A 27,104-nucleotide genomic window follows, 5' to 3' on the forward strand; every position below is an offset into this window, starting at 1 on the left:
GCGAAACACCTGAGGTCGGGAGTTCGAGACCAGCCTGGCCAACATGGTGAAAACCCATCTCTACTAAAAATACAAAATTTAGCCAGGTGAGGTGGTGTGCGCCTGTCATCGCAGATACTCAGGAGGCAGAGACACGACAATTGCTTGAACCCAGGAGGCAGAGGTTGCAGTGAGCTAAGATTGCACCACTGTACTCCAATCTGGGCAACAGAGTGAGACCCTGTCTCAAAAAATAAAAACAAAATAAATGAATAAAAAATAAAAGGCATTCTAATTAAGTTGTTGCTTTTTTTTTTTTTTTTTAAATTCCAGAGCGGACTGATCTACTGGCCCTTTGTACAAGTGAGTTCCGCCTACTCAGTAATATGAACCCAGGGCTTTGGTTTCCATGTGGCTCTAATGGACTCTCTCTCTCTGTTCCAGCTGAACAACTTCAGCCTTGTTCCTGTTCAATGGAGAACAGCTTACACTGGAGTCTGTGGTTTTCTCTGGGCCACCTTCATCTGTTTTTCCCAGCAGAGTGGTGATGGCACATTCAAGTCAGCTTTCACCATTTTATATACAAAGGGGACCAGTCCCATAGAAGGGTCCCCGGAGAAATAAGAAGTCAAGGACTCTCTTAAAGGGACCACATTTTTGACCTAAAATGCACAGAATTGCCTGCAGACAAAATATTTGATGTGCCAATTATGCACTTCGTTTTGAGGAATTACTACGATTTATAGACCCACTTTTTAAAAAATTATCAATGATTATTTTTGAATTGTGTTCAGACATTTTTTCCTGATCTAGTCTGAAATATTACTTCTGTAATATTTTGGTTAATATGAATAACAGTGGCAAAACGGCATTTTAGACTTATTAATATTTCTAATATTTTAATGCAAGTTTCAGGAAACTTGGTTTTGATTGTTTATATTTCCATTCTAAAATCTCAGATTATCTCCTGAACACATTTGGGCACATGAAGTTTTATACCAAAAAATAGTTCTTAGAGTGAATTTTAATTTACATAGAACTCAATCGAAATGAAGATTTAATAACCAGATTTCTTTCCCCAAAACATACATAATTTGTTATTTTGATACTAAAATTTAGTAAATACAGTTTTTTTGTTTTTTTTTTTTTGAGATGGAGTTTGGCTCTGTCACCCAGGCTGGAGTGCAGTGGTGGAAATCTCGGCTCACTGCAAGCTCCGCCTCCAGGGTTCACGCCATTCTCCTGCCTCAGCCTCCTGAGTAGCTGGGACTACAGGCATCTGCCACCACGCCTGGCTAACTTTTTGGATTTTTAGTAGAGACGGGGTTTCACTGTGTTAGCCAGGATGGTCTCGATCTTCTGACCTCGTGATCCGCCCACCTCGGCCTCCCAAAGTGTTGGGATTACAGGTGTGAGCCACCGCGCCCAGCCTAATTTTTGCATTTTTAGTAGAGAGGAGGTTTCACCATGTTGGCCAGAATGGTCTCGATATCCTGACCTCGTAATCCACCCGCCTCGGCCTCCCAAAGTGCTGGGATTACAGGCATGAGCCACTGCAACCGACTTTTTTTTTTTCTTTTTTTTTTTTTTTTTTTTTTGAGACAGAGACTCACACTGTCACCCAGGCTGGAGTGCGGTGGCATGATTTCGGATCACTGCAACCTACTCCTAGGTTCAAACAATTATCCTGCCTCATCATTCGGACTACCTGGGATTACAGGTGCGTGCCACCATGCCCGGCTCATTTTTGTATTTCAGTAGAGATGGCGTATCGCCATGTTGGCCAGGCTGGTCTCAAACTCCTGGCCTCAAGTGATCCACTCTCATTGGCCTTCCAAAGTGCTGGGATTATAGGTGTGAGCCACCACACCTAGCTCAGTAAGTACGTTTTTTATTATCAAAAAAGAGTAGTGTAAGATTGGCGTATTCTGTGTAGAATGTATTTTATTGATGTCTACTATTTTTATAATTTCTGAGTGAAGTACTTTTGAATGGATGCTTTTTAGTTTTGGGCAGACTCATTTGACTAAAGCACCTCGGTGCTTTAAGGTGCCAGAAGACACTCGGGAGGTGACTTCAGGCTCAGAGGTCATCAACTCGGAGAAGGTGGAAGAGGTAACAAAAACACTCGGGAGGTGTCTTGACTCTCGGAAAATAATCAGATTGAGAAGATGGTCCAGGTCCCAGGCGACAGTGGATGGGACGTGGCTGTGGTCTGAAAATATCATCAAGTGGAGAAGGTGGAATAGGTACCAAAAGACACTCGAGAGGTATCTTGAGGCTAAGAGAATCTTCCACTGGAGAAGGTGGAAGAGGTACAAAAAAAGAGTCGGGAGGTGTCTTGCGTTTCCTAACATTATCGCTCGAGGAGATGGTACAGGTCCCCGGCAACACTCGACGGGGGGTTCTCTGGTGTCAGAAAGTCGTCAACTGGAGAGGGTGGAAGAGGTACCAGAAGACACTCGGGAGGTGTCTTGAGGCTAAGAGAATCATCCACTGGAGAAGGTGGAAGAGGTACAAAAAAAGAGTCGGGAGGTGTCTTGCGTTTCCTAACATTATCGGCTCGAGGAGATGGTACAGGTCCCCGGCAACACTCGACGGGGGGTTCTCTGGTGTCAGAAAGTCGTCAACTGGAGAGGGTGGAAGAGGTACCAGAAGACACTCGGGAGGTGTCTTGAGGCTAAGAGAATCATCCACTGGAGAAGGTGGAAGAGGTACAAAAAAAAGAGTCGGGAGGTGTCTTGCGTTTCCTAACATTATCGGCTCGAGGAGATGGTACAGGTCCCCGGCAACACTCGACGGGTGGGTTCTCTGGTGTCAGAAAGTCGTCAACTGGAGAGGGTGGAAGAGGTACCAGAAGACACTCGGGAGGTGTCTTGAGGCTAAGAGAATCATCCACTGGAGAAGGTGGAAGAGGTACAAAAAAAGAGTCGGGAGGTGTCTTGCGTTTCCTAACATTATCAGGCTCGAGGAGATGGTACAGGTCCCCGGCAACACTCGACGGGTGGGTTCTCTGGTGTCAGAAAGTCGTCAACTGGAGAGGGTGGAAGAGGTACCAGAAGACACTCGGGAGGTGTCTTGAGGCTAAGAGAATCATCCACTGGAGAAGGTGGAAGAGGTACAAAAAAAGAGTCGGGAGGTGTCTGCGTTCCTAACATTATCGCTCGAGGAGATGGTACAGGTCCCCGGCAACACTCGACGGGCGGGTTCTCTGGTGTCAGAAAGTCGTCAACTGGAGAGGGTGGAAGAGGTACCAGAAGACACTCGGGAGGTGTTTTGAGGCTCACAAAATCTTCAGCTGGAGGAAATGGTACAGGTGCCAGGGGACACTCAACTTGAAGTTTATCTCTTCTCAGAAACTCATCAGTTGTAGAATGTGGTTGAGGTCCTTGTCGACACTGTAGTCGAGACAGATTCAGAGGTCTCAGACGATCTTTAGCTGATGGAGGTGGTTGACCTCCCAGATGACACTGAGTTGGAGGAGGTGCCTGGCGGCCCTTCCTTTTTCTGAAAGTTTCAGCTGTGAGGTCGGGCCAGTAGGGCAATCCTGAGGAATGATGATGCTCCACTGCAGCCATTCTGACCTGTGGGGCCAAAGGAGGAAATGTTTTCACACATACTCATTTGAAGGACAAAATTACCACCACCAACACAGGCTGCACCTTCTGTTGCTGGTGACAGATTTTTGCACCTTTCCATCCTCCAGGTTTCAAAATAGCAGTATCAGTGTCATAATACCACCCTTCCACTGAGTACTGCCCACAGCTGGGGAGTAAAATCATTGGGACACACCGTTGTCTCCACATGCCACTGTGTCTGTCTGCAAATGTAGGCAGGCTGGGGTCCTGCCCCAGGGAAGACAGAGTCATAAGAGAGTAACAAAGAAGCATGTTTGAGACATGGGAATGTCTATGTCTATCCTCATTCCTCCCTCACAGCCAGCATGTGAAAGAGCATTGAAAATTGCACAAAACGTTAATCACCTACATTATAGCAGAATGCAAACAAAATCACAGGAAAAGAAAGAAAATCCTACATATTTTGGAAATGAGACCCCACAACATCTTGGGTAAAGTGGATCAGTCAGAGTTCACTGCGCCATGAGACCTAGAGTAGTGGAGGTCAGTGATGCCTCCTCGTGTTATTTCTGGAAACAGAACAGTAAAAGCCCTTCAGCTCTCGGCCCCTGAGCTTTTATGGATTCTGGAGGTGCCACCAACGATGATCAGCTGGGAATGGAGAAGCCTGAAGGCTCATGGGGAAGATTTTGCTTCTCAAGAAGTCGAGACAGAAAAGGCACCACAGAACCCACAGAGCAGAGGCCAGGCCAGGAGAGGGCATTGTCGGAAAAGACCAAAGTGTCCTGATATAGGAAGAGTGAAAATGTCCCCAGCGTTTACCTTTGTCTTCTCTCTGTTTTCAGCTGGGACGCAGCTGCTGTTCCTCATGGGAACCGAATGAGGTCCTGAATCTGCTAAGGGCCAGAGAAGGGAATGGGGCTAAATCTGGCTTGCATCTGCTGTGCAGAATAAGAAACCCTCCACACCCTGCGCTGCCATCTCACTCCCTGCCACACAGGTCCCTTACCAGAGGCACAGGGTTTATTGACCACATGCCTCAGAGGACTCTGGAGCCCTCTGGACCCTCATCCTTGAGGAAGATACCACAGAGCCCTGGTCCAGGGGTATTCTTAACTCTCAACAGGCTGTGAACAGGGTGGGCTCTAACCAGCTGGAAATGAGCTCTAAATCAGTACACATCAGAGGAAATCACTCATCATGTGAGCACAGACTCAAAATTAAAATAGGAACAGCCATGGTTGGAAGAGTACCAATAAACCCTGGACAGGAACAGCACTGCTCCTCTTCTTCAAGCCATAGGGACATTTAAAATTCTGTGGATTCATAGTTAATCTAACTTTCATACCTGGCCAGGTATTATCAATACTTATGAACAGAAATGGACATAAAGAGATGAACAGTCATGAGAAAAGGTAAGAGCTACAGAAATTAACTGGAAAGTTCTAGGGTTACACTTGAAATGTTAGAGGAGTAAGATTACATAGAAATTTAACTTACTAATGGAGTTATATAGTTGACAGTAAACAACTTAAACAAAAATAATGAAGAAATTTCCACAAAGTGTAAATAAATGCTTTTCTTAAAGCAGATCTCATGCTACAATATTGATCCATGAAGACATGGCCAGAAAATCTCTGCTCTCATCAGCACATGTGGCTCCCATTCTAAAGTGCTATTGTTGTTTTCTCAAATGAAGAAAAATAAATCCTTCACACTGAGTCAAGGTGGAAAGGGGAGCTGGCCCATTTGCCTTCTAGGCTCATCTCCTCAGTTAAAAGTAACCAAGACATCAGGGTGGGGCAATGTCCACAGTCAGTGGAGCGGCCTGAGCTCCACCATTCACAGGGGACTAGCCAAGAGCCATTCAGCTAGGGCACCTGAGAAAAATAGGGTCCTGCTACCCAGCGAGACAACTGTTCTCTTTATAAGTGCTTGGAATTGTGTCCAGGAAACATAACCATTACCCCACCCGAGCCCTCATCCCCAAAAGGAGAAGCAGGGTGTGCGGATTGTGCAGCAGAAATTCAGCGGCTGCCTTCACAGCGAGCTCCTACCCCTCCAGAAAGGGTTCTCTAGGCCCGGTCGTCCCTGGACTGGCTCCCGACGCATGTGTCTCTCTGGCACTCTCTGCTTTTCCCTCATTTCACACCTAGAAGACATAGAAAGAATTGACTTGAAGAATTAAAACACCAAGTTCTTTACTAGACACTCAAAGCTTTATCTTAAAACAAAAACATCCTTTAAAATGTCCATCACAATGACCTACCTTTGCTGCTTGGAGGCAGCCTTCCTCTCTGCCATCTTCCTCTGCAAGGCTTGAGCACAGAGCTGTGGGCGGAAAAACACATCCATGTCCTGACCTGGCAGACTATGTCCAAAAGCAAGGAAAACAAACAAACTTACCCAGTTGGCATGAGGCTTTCTTGCAGAAGGGGCGATCTGAAAAAGCCAACACATGAGAAATTGAATGTTGAGAGAGTCTAAGGGCCGTGCCATCATCTGCATCAGCACTGAACAGTCCTGCAACTGCGGGGAGGAAGCTCCTTACTTTGCGTCTGTAGTAGTCCTCTGCCCGCTGCCGCAACCTTTCCGCAGCGTGAAACAATTTCCTATGGATTACAATCACTTTCATCAGATAAAGCACCACTTTCAGGATGATTTTAAATAATCTGCCATGTTTCTGTTATCCTCACAACTGTACCCTTACACAATCTATCTATACCTAGAAAATGAATTTCAGGTGGCTATAAAAGCACAGTCTGAGCCAGTCGCGGTGGCTCACGCCTGTAATCCCAGCACTTTGGGAGGCCGAGGTGGGCGGATCACGAGGTCAGGAGATCGCGACCACGGTGAAACCCCGTCTCTACTAAAAATACAAAAAATTAGCCGGGCGTGGTGGCAGGCACCTGTAATCCCAGCTACTCGGGAGGCTGAGGGAGGGGAATCACTTGAACCTGGGAGGTGGAGGTTGCAGTGAGCCAAGATCACGTCATTGCACTCCAGCCTGGGTGACAGAGCGAGACTCCATCTCAGAAAAAAAACAAAAACAAAAACTAAAAATCAGTACAGTCTGATCCAAACTGTTGCTATATTGATTCCTCCTCTTTTGCTTACTGCCTGCTGACTTCTGAGTTGACAATTTCCTTCCCCATTCTCAGTATATCCCTAATTCATCCTTCACTGAGCATCTTTTATCATAAACCTCTATTCTCTTTGTATTAATAATCCTTGCCGTGTTTCACAGGGCAGAAACAGCTGGGCTTATAAACAGGCATAGTCCTTTTGAAGGATGTGTTTGATCCTACAACAACACACTTTCCTGAGGATGACAACAACCCACCCCACCCCTAGAATGGCTGGTATGAACCGAGTTCCACACAGTCTAGCTGGCAATGGGATCGGGAGACGTTTTGCTACTTCACATCTTTTTGTCACTGGTAAATCTTAAGGTACTTTGTTTTCTGTTTTGTGAACTCTCTCTCTCTCTCTCTCTCTCGATATGTCTTCTGACCGTTTGTTTCTATTTCTGCATTTACTGGGTCTAAACATTGTACAAAGGTTAAAAACAACCCCGTCTCCAATGGGGGTTTCCCAAGAGGGTGGGGTTCAGTTTCTGAACTCACATGTCGGTGTCTATTTCTTTCATAATCGATTTCCCATTTTCCTCTGCCTCTGATAGCTGCCTGTCCTTTTCTGCTTGCTCACATTCTTTCATTCTTAGCTTCCTGAGATTAGAAGGGAGAGAAATGCACACACATGATCCGCCAGCCCGTGTGGGATTCCCTCTGCCCTTCTGGCATCTGAAGGCTCTGATTCAAAGATCCCCCCTGCAACTTTCCCATAAATGAACCAACTGATTCTCACAACCGAAGGGAGAATTGACACCTCCCATTGAGGGACAAAGAAAAATCACACTCTGGCCTGCTGGCAAGTCACCTGTCATTTCCAGCTCCTCTTCACAGTTCTATAGTTAGTCCTATTCTTTAGTAAATAAAGACTATTAAAAGCTTCTATGAGGTGCACTATGTGTGTCTCTGGGGTCAGTCTTGTGCTTGACACAGTGAAAGCTCATTTTAGTTCAGTGTGAAAAACCAGACCTCACCAACTCATCACAACTAACTCCATCGGAAGCAGAGGATTGCTCCTCATCTGACTCCTCCTGTGGGAGACCTGATTCTCAGTCACAGGCTGATGCCAGCACGGAGACCATCAGCCATAGAGATCCTTCCAGAATATGGTGTCATTAACCCTGCAGTTCACTACTGCACTTTGCCATGATTCAGGACTGGAACCCTTGTCATCGACTTTAAAGATCCTGGTTGAGAGAAAAGGCAATCTGAATGCTGGGCGCATCTATTGAATGAGAAATGATCGGAATGGCTCCTAAGTCAGGGTGTTATGTGCTGAAAATAGGTGACAACTGCAAACCATCCACCCTGGTGTTGACTGACTTTAACAAGGTTCAGTTCACAGAGAGTGTGGGCAGAAAAAGAAAATGGCCTAAAAAGCTAAGTTTGCTGTGTTGCCCTCACACCACTTGATTCATGCTCCTGATCCTAAGGATCTCACCTGATACTTGGTTTTATAGGAAGGCTGTGAAAATTCCCAGAACGCTAGGAAACAGGGACAAAAACACTTCAAAGAGAAAGTTAATGAACTTGTTTCTGACCACAGGGCATCCTTCAGCACATGCTGTCTGGAGTGGCCTCAAACAAGGAGTGTGTGGTGAGGTGCTGAGAATGCAATGGGAGAGGGTCCTGTCCCCACGCTAAAGGAGCTCACAGTTTAATGCAAATGAGAAGCCAGTGAGGACATCACTACTCCTGCTGTGCACTTGGGAACTAGAAACACAAACCCTGACTCTGGAGGGAAGCTAAGGAAGCATTCTACTCTTGAGTTGACATAAGTGCACCTGAAGCTTCTGATCTCTGATGAGAACAATGGGGGACACCAAACAGAATAAAACCCATGATTGAATACATCAAATTGCTAACATGGCAGTAAACAGACATGAGGTCAAGACGGAGAAGAAGGAAACCCAGGACGAAAGTCAGCCTCGCATTTGGAACCCATTTCCCTGAGTTTCATTGCTGAATTCCAGAAGGGACTACTGAGATGCAAAGAAGCAGAGCAGCTTTTGCACACATGCATGGGATTACATGGAAAACAAGTGGATTGAGGGTCTGCCAATGAAAGCGACCCGTACTGAAGTCCACTGGCTCTGGTTGAGACCCAGAAGAGTCACACATCAGAATAGAGGTGGACAGGAAATACCCTGGCCTTTGTAGGGACTGAGCCTGCACTGACCACCTCCATTGCAGCCTGTACGGAGGACCCCTGACCATCCCCCAGAAGTAGACTCCCATCTCTTCTGCAACAAGATAACATGCTGCTAGGCCTCAATTCATTGCTAAATATTTTTTAACAAGTATCTCACATTTAACAAAAAAAAGATCAGGCATATGGCAGCAAAATACAATGTAATATGACCAAAACGTGAAAGACTGTGGAAATGAATCTGGAGGTGACCCAAGCATTGAATTCAACAATCCAGGCTGGGCGCTGTGGCTCACGCTGGGTGGCTGAGGCAGGTGGATTACCTGAGGTCAGGAGTTCAAGACTAGCCTGGCCAACATGGTGAACCCCTGTCTCTACTAAAAATACAAAAATTGGGCTGGGCGCGGTGGCTCACGCCTGTGATCCCAGCACATTGGGAGGCCGAGGTGTGTGGATCATGATGTCAGGAGTTGTAGACCAGCCTGGCCAATATGGTGAAACCCCACCTCTACTAAAAATACAAAAATTATCCGGGCATGGTGGCATATGACTGTAGTCCCAGCTACTCAAGAGGGTGAGGAATAAGAATCACTTGAACCTGGGAGGTGGAGGTTGCAGTGAGCCAAGATCACGCCACTGCACTCTAGCCTGGGTAACAGAGTGAGACTCTGTCTCAAAAAAAAAAAAAAAAAAAATTGGCCAAGTGTGGTGGCACACACCTGTAATCCAAGCTACTCGGGAGGCTTAGCAGAATTGCTTCAACCTGGGAGGCAGAGGTTGCAGTGAGCCAAGATTGCGCCATAGCACTCCAGCCTGGGGACAGAGCGAGACTCTATCTCAAAATTAAAAAAAAAAAAAAAAAGGCTGAGTGTGGTGGCTCACGCCTCTAATCCCAGCACTTTGGGAGGCTGAGGCGGGTGGATCACCTGAGGTTGGAAGTTTGAGACCAGCCTGGACAACATGGCGAAACCCCATCTCTAGTAAAAATACAGAAATTAGCTGGGCGTGTTGGTGGGCACCTGTAATCCCAGCTACTTGGGAGGCTGAGGCAGGAGAATTGCCTGAACCCAAAAGGCAGTGAGCCGAGATTGTGCCATTGCACTACAGCCTGGGCAACAAGAGCAAAGCTCCGTCTCAGGAAAAAAAAAAAAAAAAGAGAGAGAAAGGAAAACCAATGCCAGTACTAGCACCTCCTCTTCCCCCGAAAAAATTACAAACAAGAATGTAGGAAGGGAAAGGAATATGCAGATTAAACTAATCAAGCAGAAAGGACAAACTCAATTTTGATCCCACTGAATTTGCCACAAATATTATAGAAAATATTCTCAAGGACTTTACAGTTGTCTACTTTGATGGGCACATGATTCATACAACAGTATTTGTGTCAAGGCACATCTTACTCTTCCTTGGGAGTCTTCCTCTGTCCACTGATTTTGTAATGACTGTTGACCTTCGTCGTCACCTTATGGACTTCAGTTCGAACTTTGGCTTCCATATATCTCCGTGAAGTATAGAGGTCTTCCATGCCAATTTTAATTCCCGGAAAGGAAGAAACCTTTTCTTTGTGTGCATACGAGTGGACCTTTGCCCTTGGTGAGGGTGAGGAGAGGAGAAGGTGAGAAACCTGAGGGCAAGAAGCTGTTCTTTCCCTTTCCAGGGCAAACTCATTTCCACACTATGGGGACTGCAACAGAGCCTTACCTTCCTGGCTACGGCTATTGGACCTCCAGGCTCTCCGCTGTACATCCATGGATCTGTCATGTACATTTCGTGACTTTAAGAAGACAGTCTTGAGGAAAGAAACCTAGGAAATAATAATTTAAGAATGACGGCCGGGCGTGGTGGCTCATGCCTGTAATCCCAGCACTTTGGGAGGCCGAGGCGGGTGGATCACGGGGTCAGGAGTTCAAGACCAGCCTGGCCAAGATGGTGAAATCCCGTCTCTACTAAAAATACAAAAATTAGCCGGGCATGGCAGCAGGCACGTGTAATCCGCGCTCCTCGGGAGGCTGAGGCAGAGAACCCTTCGAAGCCGGGAGGCAGAGGTTGCAGTGAGCCGAGATCACACCACTGCACTCCAGCCTGAGCTACAGAATGAGACTCTGTCACACACACTCACACACACAAAAGAATGACATGAGGCCGGGCGCAGTGGCTCACTCCTGTAATCCCAGCATTTTGGGAGGCCGAGGTGCGCGGATCATCTGAGCTTGGGAGTTCGAGACCAGCCTCACCAACATGGAGAAACCCTGTCTCTGCTAAAAATACAAAATTAGTCAGGCATGGTGGTGCATGCCTGTAATCCCAGCTAGTCGGGAGGCTGAAGCAGGAGAATCACTTGAACCGGGGAGGAAAAGGTTGTGGTGAGCTGAGATTGTGCCATTGCTCTCCAACCTGGGCAACAAGATTGAAACTCTGTCCCCAAAAAAAAAAAAAAAAAAAATAGGCCAGGTGCGGTAGCTCACGCCTGTAATCCCAGCACTTTGGGAGGCCGAGGCAGGTGGATCACAAGGTCAAGAGATGGAGACCATCCTGGCCAACATGGTGAAACCCCGTCTCTACTAAAAATACAAAAATCAGCTGAGCATGGTGGCACACGCCTGTAGTCCCAGCTACTCGGGAGGCTGAGGCAGGAGAACTGCTTGAACCCAGGAGGCAGAGGTTGCAGTGAGCCGAGATCACACCACTGCACTCCAGCCTGGTGACAGAGTGAGACTCCGTCTCAATAAAGAAAAAATGACATGAATATACTTCACACAACTGAACTGTACACTTCAACACGGTTAGACGGTAATTATCATGTTATAAGTATTTTACCACAGGTTAACATGTTTCACAACTTGAAAAGGAAGTAATTACCTCCAGCTCTCTGAGTTCTACAATTTGTAACATTTCACCCCCTGCTCCTTCCTGATCTGCACTGGAGCATCTTCCTTCTGTCCCTGCTCTACTCAGAGTCCACTTTCCCTTCCCTCACATCAGCTTCATTGAGGCTGGTTTGAACCTAACGCAAAACATTCTCACTAACGACTGAATTCCCACCAAGATTTCCATATTATCACAGTATGCTTTTAATCTTCTAAGATATTAAATATTTGTTCTCATCATAGCTAAGATGCAATGCAAATCCCATCTCAGGTGTGGGTCAGATACCTATGAATCTCCTGAGGTAGTCATTGAAATAACTTTTTTTTTTTTTTGAGACAGTGCATCACTCTCACCCATGCTGAAGTGCAGTGGCACTACCTTGGCTCACGGCAACCTCCACCTCCCAGATTCAAGTGATTCTCATGCCTCGGCCTCCCAAGTAGCTGGGATTACAGGTGCCCGCTACCATGCCAGGCTAATTTTTGTCTTTTTAGTAGAGATGAGGTTTCACCACGTTGGCCCATCTGGTTTTGAACTCCTGACCTCAAGTGATCCACCTGCCTCAGCCTCCCAAAGTGCTGGGATTACAGGCATGAGCCACCACACCTGGCCTGAAGTAATATCTTTCAAATTCTTTGTAGAATTTGTTTTTTTCTGATTTCTGCACATAGGATAAAAAACAAAACATGGGCTAGGATTTCGAGAGAAGCAGTGGGTAATCCAAAAAGATGAAAGAGCAACCACATCTATCCCATAGCTACTGCTAGATTTCATAAGAAAGGTAGCTGGCCCAGTTTGGAGCTAGGAGAAATGTCAAACACGCGAAGAAATGAGAAGCAAAGAAATGCCATCATGCATGAATGCTTCATGGCACCCATGATGTCCCTGCTTAGGAGGTAATGGTATAGATGACAAGGACAAAGATGAGAAGGTGCAAAGCTGTCCAAGTCAAACAGCTCAACTGAACTTTCCTAAATGGAATTGGTGAAAAGTGGTAAATTTAAAAACTTCCCCCAGCTCACGTGGTGGCTCATGCTTGTAATCCCTGCACTTTGGGAGGCTGAGGTGGGCAGATCATTTGAGGTCGGATTTTGAGACCAGCCTGGCCAACATGGTAAAACCCCGACTCTGCTAAAAATACAAAAATGAGCTGGGCATGGTGGTGGGCACCTGTAATCCCAGCTACTTGGGAGGCTGAGGCAGGGGAATCGCCTGAAGCCAGGAGGTGGAGGTTGCGGTGAGCTGAGATCACACCATTATACTCCAGCCTGGGCAACAGAGGGAGACTCGTCCGGGGGCTGGAAAAAAAAAAAAAAAAACTTCCCCCAATTTATACCGAAAATTCTCTGTTCAGGACTAAGTGGGGTAGAGAATGTTAAATGTGCCTAGATATCTTCATAACTCATATATTTTCTGTTTTCTACATATCTTGAAAGGCAGTGCCAAATGACGTGTAATTATCTAGGTGGTAAAACTGAAACATACTTCCTCTTCCCTTGAATATAAAAAAGCATTGTGGTATTAGTACTTTTATCTTGGATCATTGTTCAGAAGGAGGTTCAGCCACCAGACAACCACATTTTTACTGTCATGAATGGCAAGAGAAAATGTAGAGCTCAACTTACCCAATGGAAAAAAGGCTCAAAAGACAAATTATGGCACTTAGCAGCCAAATTCTTACCAAGTACAGACTTTTGACATACTGATCACTCTCCAGTTGCAACTGGGAACAGGCACTTTGAATGATGTCATTCAAAATTACCCTGCCCAGACACACTTTTCATTGATTCTCTGGAGGGCAGTTCTAGGAGATTCTCTGGGGCTTTCTCTGCATCATGAGAGGCAGTGCAGTTCTGCCCTTCACCTTCCGGCAGTTTGTCACCTCGTCCCTATGACCTCAGAGGAACTTTGTCTCAGGCCGATTGTTTGTTCCTTGGGCTCTTTCATTTCCCCTAAAAATCATTTGCTGCCCCTCTAAATTGCCTACATCTCCATCTATCTCCCTCTCCCCTCAGAAGAGGGTGCTCTTTAAGCATCAACCATCCGGCCCTTCTAGCAGTCCATTTTTCAGCTGGTTCCCATGTTTATGCCTGTTCTATGTTTTTCTTTTCCTGTTAAGCTGTCTGTTGTCAGCTCATTTCTGCAGTGAATCTTTAGAGAGGAGATTGGAAGCTTTCCTTCCACCCATACGATAGAACTCTAAAGCAGAAGAGTTTAGAAACAATTTCCTATTTAAGTGATGAAACCTCATACTCCATTTCTGATAAATAGCACAAAGGTTAAAAAAAACTTATTTTTGACCAAAAACTCTGTTGACATTCTCTTAAACAAACACCAACCTATTTAATTTTCATAATGTAAATGGCAGATATTTTCATAATTCTTATGCTAATAAATCATTTCCCTGATTTTTTCAGTAAAACCACACATTGATAATGAAGTCCAGAAACGTGAATTGTTTTAAATAATTTCTTCTTATTTGTGATTACAAGTATACCTCTAGAGAAAGTTAGTATACTCACACAAAGATTAGTTTTCCAGAGGAAAATGGCAAGTGTAGAAATTCCCAGAAACACAATAATGATAACTATCCACGGAATTCCACAAAAGTCAGTCCCAGGATGAAAATGGTCATGCAGAGAATGGATAACCTGGAATAATAATAGTTGAAATAATGAAAAGGTCAATGACACTGACAACATTTCACTCAGAAAGAATCATCCTTAGAAACCGTCAACCTCCTCCAAAAGGTAACCACATCCATCAGATATCACCGTGGGATTCCACTGCTACAAAAAAGAACAGAAGTTAGAAGTCTCATGTTTTTCGGATGGCTGGTAGTGCTTTTAGGCATTGCAAATGTGGGGTGTCATCTTTCTTGGTATAAAGCAGGGATATCCAATCTTTTGGCTTCCCTGGCTATATTAAAGAAGCAAAGTTGTCTTGGGCCACACATAACATACACTAACAATAACAATAGCTGATGATCTTAAAAAAAAAAAAAAAAAAAAAATCCTTCTTTTTTTTTTTTTTTTTTTTTTGGAGACAGAGTTCCACTCAGTCGCCCAGGCTGGATTGCAGTGGTGCAATCTCGGCTCACTGCAACCTCCAGCTCCTGGGCTTAAGCCATTCTCCTGCCTCAGCCTCCCGAGTAGCTGAGATTACAGGTCTCTGCCACCATGCCTGACTAATTTTTGTATTTTTACTAGCGATGAGGTTTCACCATGTTGGCCAGGCTGGTCTTGAACTCCTGACAGGCGATCTGCCTGCCTCAGCCTCCCAAAGTGCTGGGAATACAGGTGCGAGCCACCGTGCCCAGCCGTTTTTTTGTTTCTGTTTGTTGTTTGTTTTTGAGATGGGGTCTCACTCTGTCACCCAGGCTGGAGGGCAGTGGCGTGCTCTCAGCTCACTGCAACCTCTGCCTCTCAGGTTCAAGTGATTCTCCTGCCTCAGCCTCCTGAGTAGCTGGAAGTACAGGCACCTGACAGTGCACTCAGCAAATTTTTGTATTTTTTGTGGAGATGGGGTTTTGCCATGTTGGCCAGGGTGGTCTCGAACCCTTGACCTCAGGTAATCTGCCCGCCTCAGCCTCCCAAAGTGCTGGGATTACAGGCATGAGCCACTGTACCTGGCCAAAATCTCATAATGTTTTAAGAAAGTTTACAAATTTGTGTTGAACTGCATTCAAAACTGTCCTGGGCCACATGCAGCCCGTCACTCATGGGTAGGACAAGCTAAGTATAAAGTAATTATCTTTTCTTTTCTTTTTGTTTTGAGACAAAGTCTTGCTCTGTCACCCAGGCTAGATTGCAGTGGCATGATCTGAGCTTACTGCAACCTCTGCCTCCCGGGTTCAAGCGATTCTCCTGCCTCGGCCTACTGAGTAACTGGGATTACAGGCGCCTGCCATCGTGCTCGGCTAATTTTTGTATTTTTAGTAGAGATGGGGTTTCACCTTCTTGGCCAGGCTGGTCTCGATCTCCTGACCTCATGATCCACCTGCCTCGGCCTCCCAAAGTGCTGGGAATACAGGTGTGAGCCACTGCGCCTGGCCAGTAGTTTTCTTTAGTTAAAAGTTATTTATTTGTTTTTTAAATTGATGTATAACATTGGATGCATTTATTATATATCACATGATAAAAGAATCCCTCTAAATAATACTTCTCTCTGGGATTATGTGAATCTTTGTCATTTAAAGCTCAGCATAAGTAAAAAAAAAAAATACAATGAAGAGTTTACTTCATTCACAAATAAGTATCAAATTTTAGTGCTTAAAAATTAACAAGGTGGGCCAGACGTGGTGGCTCACGCCTGTAATCCCAGCACTCTGGGAAGCCGAGGTGGGTGGATCACGAGATCAGGAGATTGAGACCATCCTAGCTAATACGGTGAAACCCATCTCTACTAAAAATACAAAAAATTAGCAGGGCATGGTGGCACCGCCTATAGTTCCAGCTACTCGGGAGGCTGAGGCAGAAGAATCTGGGAGGCAGAGGTTGCAGTGAGCTGAGATCGCACCACTGCACTTCAGCTTGGGTGACAGAGCGAGACTCCGTCTCAAAAAAAAAAAAAAAAAAATTACCAAGGTGGAGATCATGAAAACGGCATGAGTAGTGTGGGATTTCTCTAAGATTGTTGATATTAATCCCATTAGACTCGTATGTGAGTGAACACAAAGACTTCCCCTGAGTAAGTTCAGACAGCTTGTGATACCATTTCTACATCGATTCCTCAGGATTTAACTATATATTCTTGAAAACATCTCAATTTTAAATGTTTCTTTCAAGATGGTGAATTAAACAGAGATAGCCCTTCAACAGGTTGAACTCAGCATATGCTGAGTCTGAAATGGAAATGATGGAGTTAGAGAACCATACAACAATGGTAATGATTTCAGAAACCTGGTGTTGAGCAGAATAAGGCAGACACAAAAGAGTACCTATGGCATGGCATGCATCTGTATACGTGAAATTCCAGAATAAGCAAGTTCACCTATGATAAGAAAGAGACTGGCTGGGAAGAGTGAGAGTTCACTTTCTGGGGTGACATAATAGTGTAGATCTTGGCTGGGCACGGTGGTTTACACCTGTAATCCCAACACTTTGGGAGGCCGAGGGGGGCAGATCACCTGAGGTCGGGAGTTCAAAACCAGACTGACCAACATGGAGAAACCGTATCTCTACTAAAAATACAAAATTAGCTGGGCGTGATGGCACATGTCTGTAATCCCAGCTACTTGGGAGGCTGAGGCAGGAGAATCACTTGAACCTGGGAAGCAGAGGTTGCAGTGAGCGGATGTTGTGCCAGTGCACTCCAGCCTGGGCAACAAGGGAGAAACTCTGTCTCAAAAAAAAAATAATAAAAATAAAATAACGTAGATCTTGAAAGGGGGTCGGGTTATGCTGGTGTACGTACTTTCCAAAGTTAGTAAACTTACTCTTAAGGTTATACATTTTGGCCGCGCACAGTGGCTCAAGCCTGTAATCCCAGCACTTTGGGAGGCTGAGGCAGGCGGATCACGAGATCAAGAGATGGAGACTATCCTGGCGAACATGGTGAAACCCCGTCTCTACTAAAAATACAAAAATTAGCCAGGCATGGTGGTCTGCGCTTGTAATCCCAGCTACTCAGGAGGCTGAGGCAGGACAATTGCTTGAACCCCAGAAGCAGAGGTTGCAGTGAGCCCAGATCTTGCCACTGCACTCCAGCCTGGGCGACAGAGTGAGACTCTGTCTTAAAAAAAAAAAAGAAAAAAAAAAGTCATCAAACCAGGTGACACAAATCAAATGACATTTCACTTTGTTTTGGTCCATGTTGTTTGTTTCAGACAAGAGTGCAGTGGGGCCATCTCGGCTCACTGCAACTTCCAGCTCCTGGGCCCAAGTGATCCTCCCACCTCAGCCTCTCCAGTAACTGAGATAACAGGTATGCACCACCAGGCCCGACTAATCTTTTTTGGAATTTTTTGTGGAGATGGGGTTTCGCTATGATGCCCTGGCTAGTCTTCAACTCCTGGACTCAACTGATCTGCCCACCTTGGCCCCCTAAACTGCTGGGATTACAGGCCTGAGCTGTGTAATTTCAGGCCACGTGACACAGCCCAGTAACAAGGAAGAAACCCCGCGGGTCCAGCGTCTACTCACATGGGTGGACTGATGGCTGATAAATCCCAGCGGGAGGAGCCAAAAGAGCAGCCACTGCACCCGCATGTCCTGGTCCTCTCAGGGTGCCCTGAGGCGGCCAGGACAGAGGTGGGGGTGGCTTAGGGCGGGGGGAGGGAAGGGGATGGGGACGGGGCCCGGATCTGAGTTGGGGAGGGGGAGGAGAAGGGGAGGGAAGGGGGAGGGGAGGGGAGGGAAGGGAAGGGAAAGGAGGACAAGGGGGCTGTTGGGCACTTGGAAGAGGAGGAGGAGGAGGAGAATAAGAAAGGGGTCTGGGAAAGGATCCGGTTCAAATTAAGTTCTGAAGCGCTGGTAGAAGGTTTAGCTACAGGTCAGGGAGGTCAATCAGGGAAGCAACAGGACGCGAGGGGCAAGGGAGCGTGAGGCTTAGGAGCAATTAGATGGAGACCAGGGATCTGCTTTCCAGCAAACCTTCTTCGGTCTGGGCCCTATCTTAGCAAACCTGGGGCTTTATACTCCCTCTCCACCAATCGGTGACCCCGGTGGTGCCTCACAGTGGACCACCTGTGAGCTCACAGTGCTTCCACCTGGCGTCATTCCAATGCCCCCTCCGCCATCTCAGCCCCCCACACTCCTCCCAAGGACAGGTCCTCTCTGGAACCTTCACAAACCTGATTTCTTGTCCTCCCCAACCAGCTCCCTGTCCCTGCTTCTGGGTGCTCCTTCCTTCCTGAGCTCCCAGGGTTCCTCAAGGTCACTCTTGGCGACAAAACCTAAAAACAAATGATGGCAGGACGGCAGGAAGAACCTCATACCCAAGCAGAGTGCGAGGTTTTACAGCCCCCGCTCAGCTGTTCATATCCTAAGTAACAAAACATCAGCGGGATGTGGAAGGTCCCAATAGTAAACCATCCCCATCACATCCTTGTAGCCATCCGTCCATCAGTCTGCATCTCAGGAACAAATGTTGTAGATACATTCATTTTAAGCATGCACGGTACATTTACAAAAGTTAACCTGACTTATTTTGTTCCAGCAAATCTCAATATATTTTAGAGCAATCAAATCACACAACATGTTTCTGATCATATAACTGTGCTAGAAGTCAATGATTAAAAGCTAACTCAAAATTATTATTTGCTTGGAAATTCAAAGTGCCCTCATAAGATATAAAAATAAGAAAGAATCCAAAATGAAACAAGATTGCCTTTAAACTCAATGATAAGATCATAACATGGCAATAAAATGTCTCCCTCTGGCCTGGGAATTCCACTTTGTGGCACAAGGTTGTGTGATCTCAAATCACCCCTAACCCACTTAGACATTTTAACATCCGAAACAGAGTGATGATGTCACTTATCTGTATCATCTTACTGCCTGTGCATGTGGACTTTAAATTCTGAACCCAAATGAGGGGGAGAAAACCAAGTTGATTTTCATGATTGACCTCTCAGGGATGTCCAAGGAATCTGTGCATTTCAAGAAACAAAGTTCATCAGCTTCTCTCCTAGGGTATTTGGCCACAATACCCAGAGGGCTTGGCAGCATCATGAGTGATGGGTGGGGAGTGCCAAGCAGGTGGGCAGGACCCAGGGGCCTGGTGACCAGGACAGACCCCCACTGTCCATCACCTTTCCTGGCCCAGTCCTCAGCTAAACTTCCCAAAGGCCTTCTTCTGCCCCATCACACAGAGTGTGCCCAAACTCACTCAGGCCTCTGGCAGCTGAAAACCACTGCTTTAAATCCCTTTACCATTTACTATGACATAAGGTTATTGTAAACAGGAAATATTCTATTGATGCTACAAATGGAAAGCCAATGCCTTTACCATAAATAGAAAAACAACCCTAAGAAACAAGCAAAACAAAAACAAAACAGGGGCTGGGTGTGGTGGCTCACGCCTGTAATCCCAGCACTTTGGGAGGCTGAGGTGGGTGGATCACAAGGTCAGGAGTTCCAGACCAGCCTGGCCAATATGGTGAAACCCTGTCTTTAATAAAATACAAAAATTAATCAGGTGTGGTGTTGGGTGCCTGTAGTCCCAGCTACTTGGGAGGCTGAGGCAGGAGAATAGTTTGAACCTGGAAGGCAGGGGTTGCAGAGAGCCGAGATCGCACCACTGCACTCCACCTTAGGCAACAGAGTGAGACTCTGTCTCAAAAACAGCAACAACAACAAACAAACAAACAACAGGGATAACAAAACTATGGAATTCAATTCTATTTGTATGCTGCTGCCACGCTGCAGCCCTAGATTTGGCTGGGTGCGGTGGCTCATGCCTGTAATCCCAGCACTTTGGGAGGCTGAGGCAGGCAGATCATGAGGTCAGGAGTTCGAGACCAGCCTGACCAACATGGTGAAACCCTGTCTCTACTAAAAATACAAAAATTAGCCGCTTGTGGTGGTATGCACCTGTAATCCCAGCTACTCAGGAGGCTGAGGCAGGACAATCCCTTGAACCCGGGAGGTGGAGGTTGCAGTAAGCCAAGATCGCACCATTGCACTCCATCCTGGGTAACAGAATGGAATGAGACTGTCTCAAAAACAAACAAACAACAACAAAAAAGCCCTAGATTTCGGTTGTGTTACTTGTAAAAGGAAAGACAAAGTAAGTGGGGGTTGAAGTCAGATTAAACCAAAAATGAATGGCAGAGAGTACTATAATGTCCATGAAGGGTTGCTAGAGTCACCGTGATCACAGCCCAGCAGAGACAGGGAAAGGAAGATGTGAGCAGCGTTTGGGGCCTAAAACAGTGGGGGTTATTCGTGCAGCCCAGGAAAGGCTCCCCAAAGCCAGGATCAACCTCCCTTGCAGGCCAGTCCCTCATGGAGGCATGGCCAGGCACCTTAGATTTGAGACCAGCTGTGTTGCTGCTGACCAGCTGTGTGACCCTGGGCTGGTTTCCTTCCATACAATGGGAGTGCCAATGGCTGCATGCAAAGACTGTCTGAGGATAGGAGGAAGCAATCTGTTGAGCACCCGTGTACCTGAGTGTCATCCCTCCCAAGGGCATCTTTCGTTCCAGAGCTGGCACCTTGGAAGGCCCTTGGCCACTAAAGGCAGTGACGATGGCAACAGCAGTAAATCATCATTTATGGCTGATGAGGGAAGGCCAGGGGGTAGGGCTCCTGGGTCCTGGATAAGAATGAGGGTCTGGGCACTCCTGGGGACAGCTGAGTGGTAGGATTCCTGGGTCCTCAGGGGGCAGGTCCATCTTCAGTGGCATTGGGCCTAGGCTGGGATGCTGAGTTCGCCACTGGAGCATCAGCAGTACAGGCAGGCACAGAGGCAGTGGATCCATCAGAGGTGGCAGGTGTAGGATCCTCTGGTGAGCAAGTAGAGTCACCAAGCCTGGCTGACCACTACCCCCACAGACGATGCCCTGTCCCTTGCCTCATGCTCCGGCAGGGTACAGGCTCGCACCTGGGGCCTCATGGAGCATCTCTCTAAAACCTCTGTGTCCTGGTCATCAAACGGGCACTTGAGTCACCCAGGGCCACTGGAACAAAGAGGAAGAATCAGGCCCCACGATGTTTTGGGAGAGTGTTTAGCACAAGAAAGTGCACAGAATACATGGATGACATGGGGGCACCGTCGGTGTGGGGGCAATAGTTTACAACCTCCAGCCCTAATCTGAGCACTCTCACCTGTGCAATCTGAAAGGAACAGGAGACTTGCAGGAAAGATAGTGCCTGGATTTAACTTAAAGGAACTGAAATGTTGGAATTTTCACTCTAGATATCTTTCCAAATCAACTCTGTCAATGCTCCCATCCTCAAAGCTATCATATGGGGTAACTGAGGCAGAGATTTACTGACTCAATGTCACTCGGTTGATTCTGAGTTCACTGCTGATTACATCTGACCAAACTGCTTTTTCTGAAGTCTACTCCGTTTAATCATGCTGGTAATGATTTTGTGCAGCTCTGGGACAAACTCCACCTGGCTGAGGATAAAGCAAATCCACGGTGACTCAGTCCTGCCGTCATTTCCCATCCGCTCCCCACTCTCCTCCTCTGCCCCTCCACAGTCTCCCATGCAGGCTGACACCATACGACGGCCTTAATGGAGTCCACCAAGTATTTCAGGTTCTCTCCTGGGCCACTTGAAAGTGGATGTACCCATGGGATTTGCTTTGACCCAGGAGATGTGAGTGGAAGTGAAGCGTGTCAACTCTTTTGTGTCAACAAAAGAGTTGGGAGCCATTGAGACCGGCCACCCTCTCCTTCATCTCTTAGAGCAGCTGACAGCTCCCATATGGAGGCTGCTCCTTTATTCTTGTGGCAGGTTGAGGGGATGTGGGGCACAGGGCACAGGAGAGCCATGGAGGACGTGCAGCACGGGCAGCAAAAGAGCCTTCAGTGTTGTAGATTTCCATTGTTTGGGGCTGTTTGTTACCTACAGTGATACCTAGCTCATCCTAGCAGGCATGCACCATCTACTCCATACTCTGTGAAGCAGACTAGCCTGCCGTGAGAACATGAGCTGGTGGTCAGACATACGTAGGTTTCAGTTCCAGCTCTGCCTCTTATTGACTGCAACCTCAGGCTTAACTTTCAGTCTCTGAGCCTCAGTTTCAACTCTGCAATATGGGGTGGCTATACCATCTCAGGTTGCAGAGAGAATTAAATGAAATATAAATGCATGTAGAGCATTGAACCCAGGGCCTGACACACACAGTGAGTACTCAATGTTAGCCATGTAGCTTCATAATGCATACTGACTGTTAATATTCAGACAATGCAGTAAAGTATTACCAAAAAAAAAAGTAAACTTATTTGCATATGTATTCTTTCAATCTTTATTTTTAAACAGACAGGGTAAAACTATGCATATTCTTTCATAGCCAGTGTTTTTCTCTTCATAGTATATTGTTAAAATAATTTTATCTCAGACCGGGTGCAGTGGCTCACACCTATAGTCCCAGCACTTTGGGAGGCCAAGGCAGGCAGATCACGAAGTCAGGAGTTGACACCAGCCTGGCCAATATGGTGAAACCCCATCTCTACTAAGAATATAAAAATTAGCTGGGCATGATGGCGCACACCTGTAGTCCCAGCTACTCGGAGGCTGGGGCAGAGGAATTGCTTGAACCTGGGAGACGGAGGTTGCAGTGAGCCAAGATTGTGCCATTGCACTCCAGCCTGGGTGAGAGAGTGAAACTCTGTCTCAAAAAAAAAAAAAAAAAAAAAAAAATATATATATATATATGTGTGTGTGTGTGTGTGTGTGTGTGTGTGTGTGTATAAATCTCAAAAATAAAAGATCATTTTTGAGATTATCACTTTAAAAGACAAGATAATGTTCAACTTAATGAATAATTTAATTATTACTATTGGACTTTTTGTAGATTTCACAGAGCATTCAAAACCAATGTAGGAGAATAAAAAATATGTATTACATGCTGTAAAATAAATATGATTTGGTTAATTCTTTTATTCAAAAATACAGAACATATATATGTAATATAGAATGTATTTCTTATTATGAGTCATGTTAAAAAGTAGTTCAGAAGCTGTTGATTTGAATTTCCTTTTCAAATTTTGCAGGATAATTTTTTTTTTTTTTGAGAGTCTCGCTCTGTCACACAGTCTGCAGTGCAATGGCGTGATCTCAGCTCACTACAACCTCCACCTCCTGAGTCTAGGCAATTCTCCTGTCTCAGCCTCCTGAGTAGCTGGGACTACAGGCTCACACCACCATGCCCAGCTACTTTTTGTATTTTTAGTAGGGATGAAGTTTTGCCATATTGGTCAGGCTGGTCTCGAACTCCTAGCCTCAGGTGATCCACCTGCCTCAGCCTCCCAAAATGCTGGGATTACAGGCATGAGCCACCACACCCAGCCTAAATTTGGCAAGATAATAAATAACCTTTTTAAGTGTCACTGGACACTTGTCTGGTTGTTTTTCTTTAGGATACCGTGCCAGCAATGATTCCTTTTGAGTTTCTGACAGAAGATAGTGGTTTTCCTCCAAATAAGTCAACTACTCTACCTCATCCCTAAGCCACTTGTATGGAAGGAAAGAGAGGAAGAAGCCAGTACTGTGACTGTGTAAGCTTCCCCCAGCATCACCCGCTATGAGATGTGTGGCAGCTGAGACCCGGGAACTGCACAAGGGCAGGCCCCATCTGTCTGCACTCACTCACCTTCCTCAGGTACTCGCATGGGCATGTCACTGACTTTACGTGCTGCTACAGCTCCTTGGTGAGCTGGTCCTGGTCATGGGACAGGAACTGTGGGGTCAGGACAATAGAGAGCTTCACCATCTGCAGAATGAGAACAGGGGCTCATGATGAGTGCCAACCTATTAGACAATTAAAAAAAAAAGTTTGTTGAATGAGTGGAAAAACAAGGTGATGTTTGAGTCTATAGTGGTCAAGAGCATGGAGGCTTCAGAAAATGACAGAACCAAGTTCAAATTCCCGTACTTTGAATTTCTACTTCATGCCATGCAAAATTACTTTACCCCTTTTAACCTCAGTTTTCTTCTGTGTGGAACAGGAACAATAGTTTCATTCGTCATTCAGTTTCTCTCAAGGTTTCACGAGATCATACCTATAAAACATCCAAGTCATTTAAATGTATCATCATTTCTGTCATAATTAGTGGGATCCATTTCACTATTATTGGATATACAGTTCTGTGCCTGAAACCTACAAAAAAAGAAAATGTTAAGTCTAAAAAGCATTAGTGACTTGTCATTTTTATATTATTAATTATAACCCTATTTAATCACACAAGGCCTTGTCCATGGCAGGTGCTCAATAAACACTTGTCAAATCAATGCATGTGGGCTCCGGAGCCACATTGTTTAGATTCTATTCTGCCTCCACCACTTATTAGCTGTGTGACCTGGGTAAGATAATTCACCTCTTTATGTCTGCACTTCCTTCTCCATAAACTATATATAATGAGAATCCTTAGCTCTTTCGGTTGTTGCGAGGGGTGAATGATTTGGCACATAGGAGGGGCTTGTTAAACATTAGCTGTGATGATCTCCTTCCAAATCTTCATTTTCAGAGCCACAGATGAGGCCATAGTGCAGCCTGGTGACCCTAGAGTATAAGTACACACGATCGCCAGCTATGCTCTGTCTCCACCATAGGTCCAAGCCTGGGTAGTTACGGCCTGGAGGTTTCTGCTGCATCTGCCTTCTCAGTGCTCACCTAAAGACTTTTGTATTTTCCTCCTCACATCCCCGCAGATGGGGTTCAGGCTGCCGGACACAGCTGGGTGATCCCAGGGCAGTGGCCACCTGTGCCAGCCCTGTGAGGTAGCTGGAGGATCATTGTTCCTTCCTTCTCCGGCTCTGGGCAGATGCCAGGGCTGGGATGACCCATGCCCTCAAGTTTCTTGCTTTGGAGGGTCACATTTTCCCTCGGCAAATAGGATGCCAGAGAGCTGTGACTTCTCTGTGCCCTGGGCCCAAACTATGAAGACCTAACACACTATGCTAAAAGTCCAAGGCTGGGGTGCTCCCCAGAGCTTCTTGCCTCACCACTTCTGCTGAGGGAGGTATGAATACTATGTCCTCCCAGAGCTTTGGGAGCTTGTAGCAAGCAGCCTCCACAGCACAAAATCTCTTGGAAACCTCTAACTGTGTCTGAAACATTAGTGCAAATGTTGCATCCTATTTCCCATATGCCCACACGTTTTAGGAAAAAACCCTCAATTTCCTAAATATGCAAGAAAAACTGGTACTGTAGGACAACGTGACTTTTTAAAAAATGTTATTTAAAAATCTTCCCCACCTCCTTTCTGCCCTCCAAGACTGCCAAATTCTTGTTGAACAAATATTACTAAATGCCTACTATGTGCCAGCCATGATTCACGGTCTTGGGGATATAGCAGAGAACAAACTGACGGGGTTCCTCTCTTATGTAACTCACATTCTTATACGATAATGATAAGGGTTAACATTAATTAAGCTGTCACTACATGTTAGTCACGATGCAGTCATTCCCACACATTATTACACTTAAACCTGCTAGCAAGCTTGCAAGGTAGTTAGTTGTTTTTCCTTTAAAAACTGAGTCTCAGAATGATGAAGCACTTTGTCCAATGTCACACAGCTAGTAAGTGTGGAGACCTTGCATCCAATCAATGCCCATCTCATTCTAAAGGCCCCGTTATGTGTTTTCCAGCCCATGGAGAAGAACTTTAACACAGTCAGTGAAATTTCTACACAACAATGTTCTTGTCTCAAGTCCAAGAATGGCTCCTATACCTCCTATAATGCTGGCTTTCTGGTGAGTAAAGATGCCATTCTCATGTGTAATCAGGTGGCAAATGGAGATATGACCAAAGTAACCCTGCACACACTTTTCCTGTGTCTGATTCAATTCAAGTACCCCTTTTGATTACTTAGCAAAACTGACCTTTAAAAGGGTTAAGGTTTTTATATCCATGTAACTTTCTGTACTGCTTTGGAAGTCTCTGGTTAAATGAATATTCTTTTTTTTTTTTTTTTTTTGAGACGGAGTCTCACTCTTTTGCCCAGGCCGGACTGCAGTGGTGTGATCTCGGTTCACTGCAAGCTCCTCCTCCTGGGTTCACGCCATTCTCCTGCCTCAGCCTCTCGAGTAGGTGGGACTACAGGAGCCCGCCACCACATCTGGCTATTTTTTTGTATTTTTAGTAGAGACGGGGTTTCACTGTGTTAGCCAGGATGGTCTCAATCTCCCAACCTCTTGATCCGCCTGCCGTGGCCTCCCAAAGTGCTGGGATTACAGGCGTGAGCCACCATGCCCGGCGTGAATATTCTTTTAATAGTGACCTGTGATTCTGTTTTGATCAAGTGTTTTCAAACTTGACATCTTTGATGGGTTTCTCCAGTGTCAAAATCCTAAGTCAAGTCTTTTTGGCTTAAAATTAACTTTGGGATTTTTCAGTTGGATCCCTTGGGGAGTCTAAAGAATGTATCTCTCATCTTGTAGAGGTATTAAGTGATTTATTTGGTAAATTATATGGGTGGGCATTGTCAAATGTGGTGATACTGCATGGGAGGGCATTGTCAAGTGAGGTGATATTAGATCTCATCTCAGTTATATTTATGGGTGTGTTGTTGATATACATGTTCCAAAAATTACATACATTTATACAAATTTAATGTTATGATTTGTAATTTTGATAGTTATGCTAAATATTTGCTAAAGTTATATTTGCATAAACATGTTATGAATGGCTGGGCACCATCACTCATGCCTGTAATCCCAGCACTTTGGGAGAAAAAGGCAGGTGGATCACCTGAGGTCGGGAGTTCGAGACCAGCCTGA

The 27,104-nt window shown here is 45.8% G+C and overlaps 1 pseudogene; it reads right to left on the reverse strand.

Annotated features, from left to right (window-relative positions):
* Positions 1 to 3,481: 3,481 nt before the first annotated feature.
* On the reverse strand, positions 3,482 to 24,565 carry LOC101175950 (annotated as a pseudogene).
* Positions 24,566 to 27,104: the final 2,539 nt, after the last annotated feature.

This window comes from Nomascus leucogenys, chromosome 18, assembly GCF_006542625.1.
Source record: "Nomascus leucogenys isolate Asia chromosome 18, Asia_NLE_v1, whole genome shotgun sequence".
Lineage (NCBI taxonomy): Eukaryota > Metazoa > Chordata > Mammalia > Primates > Hylobatidae > Nomascus > Nomascus leucogenys.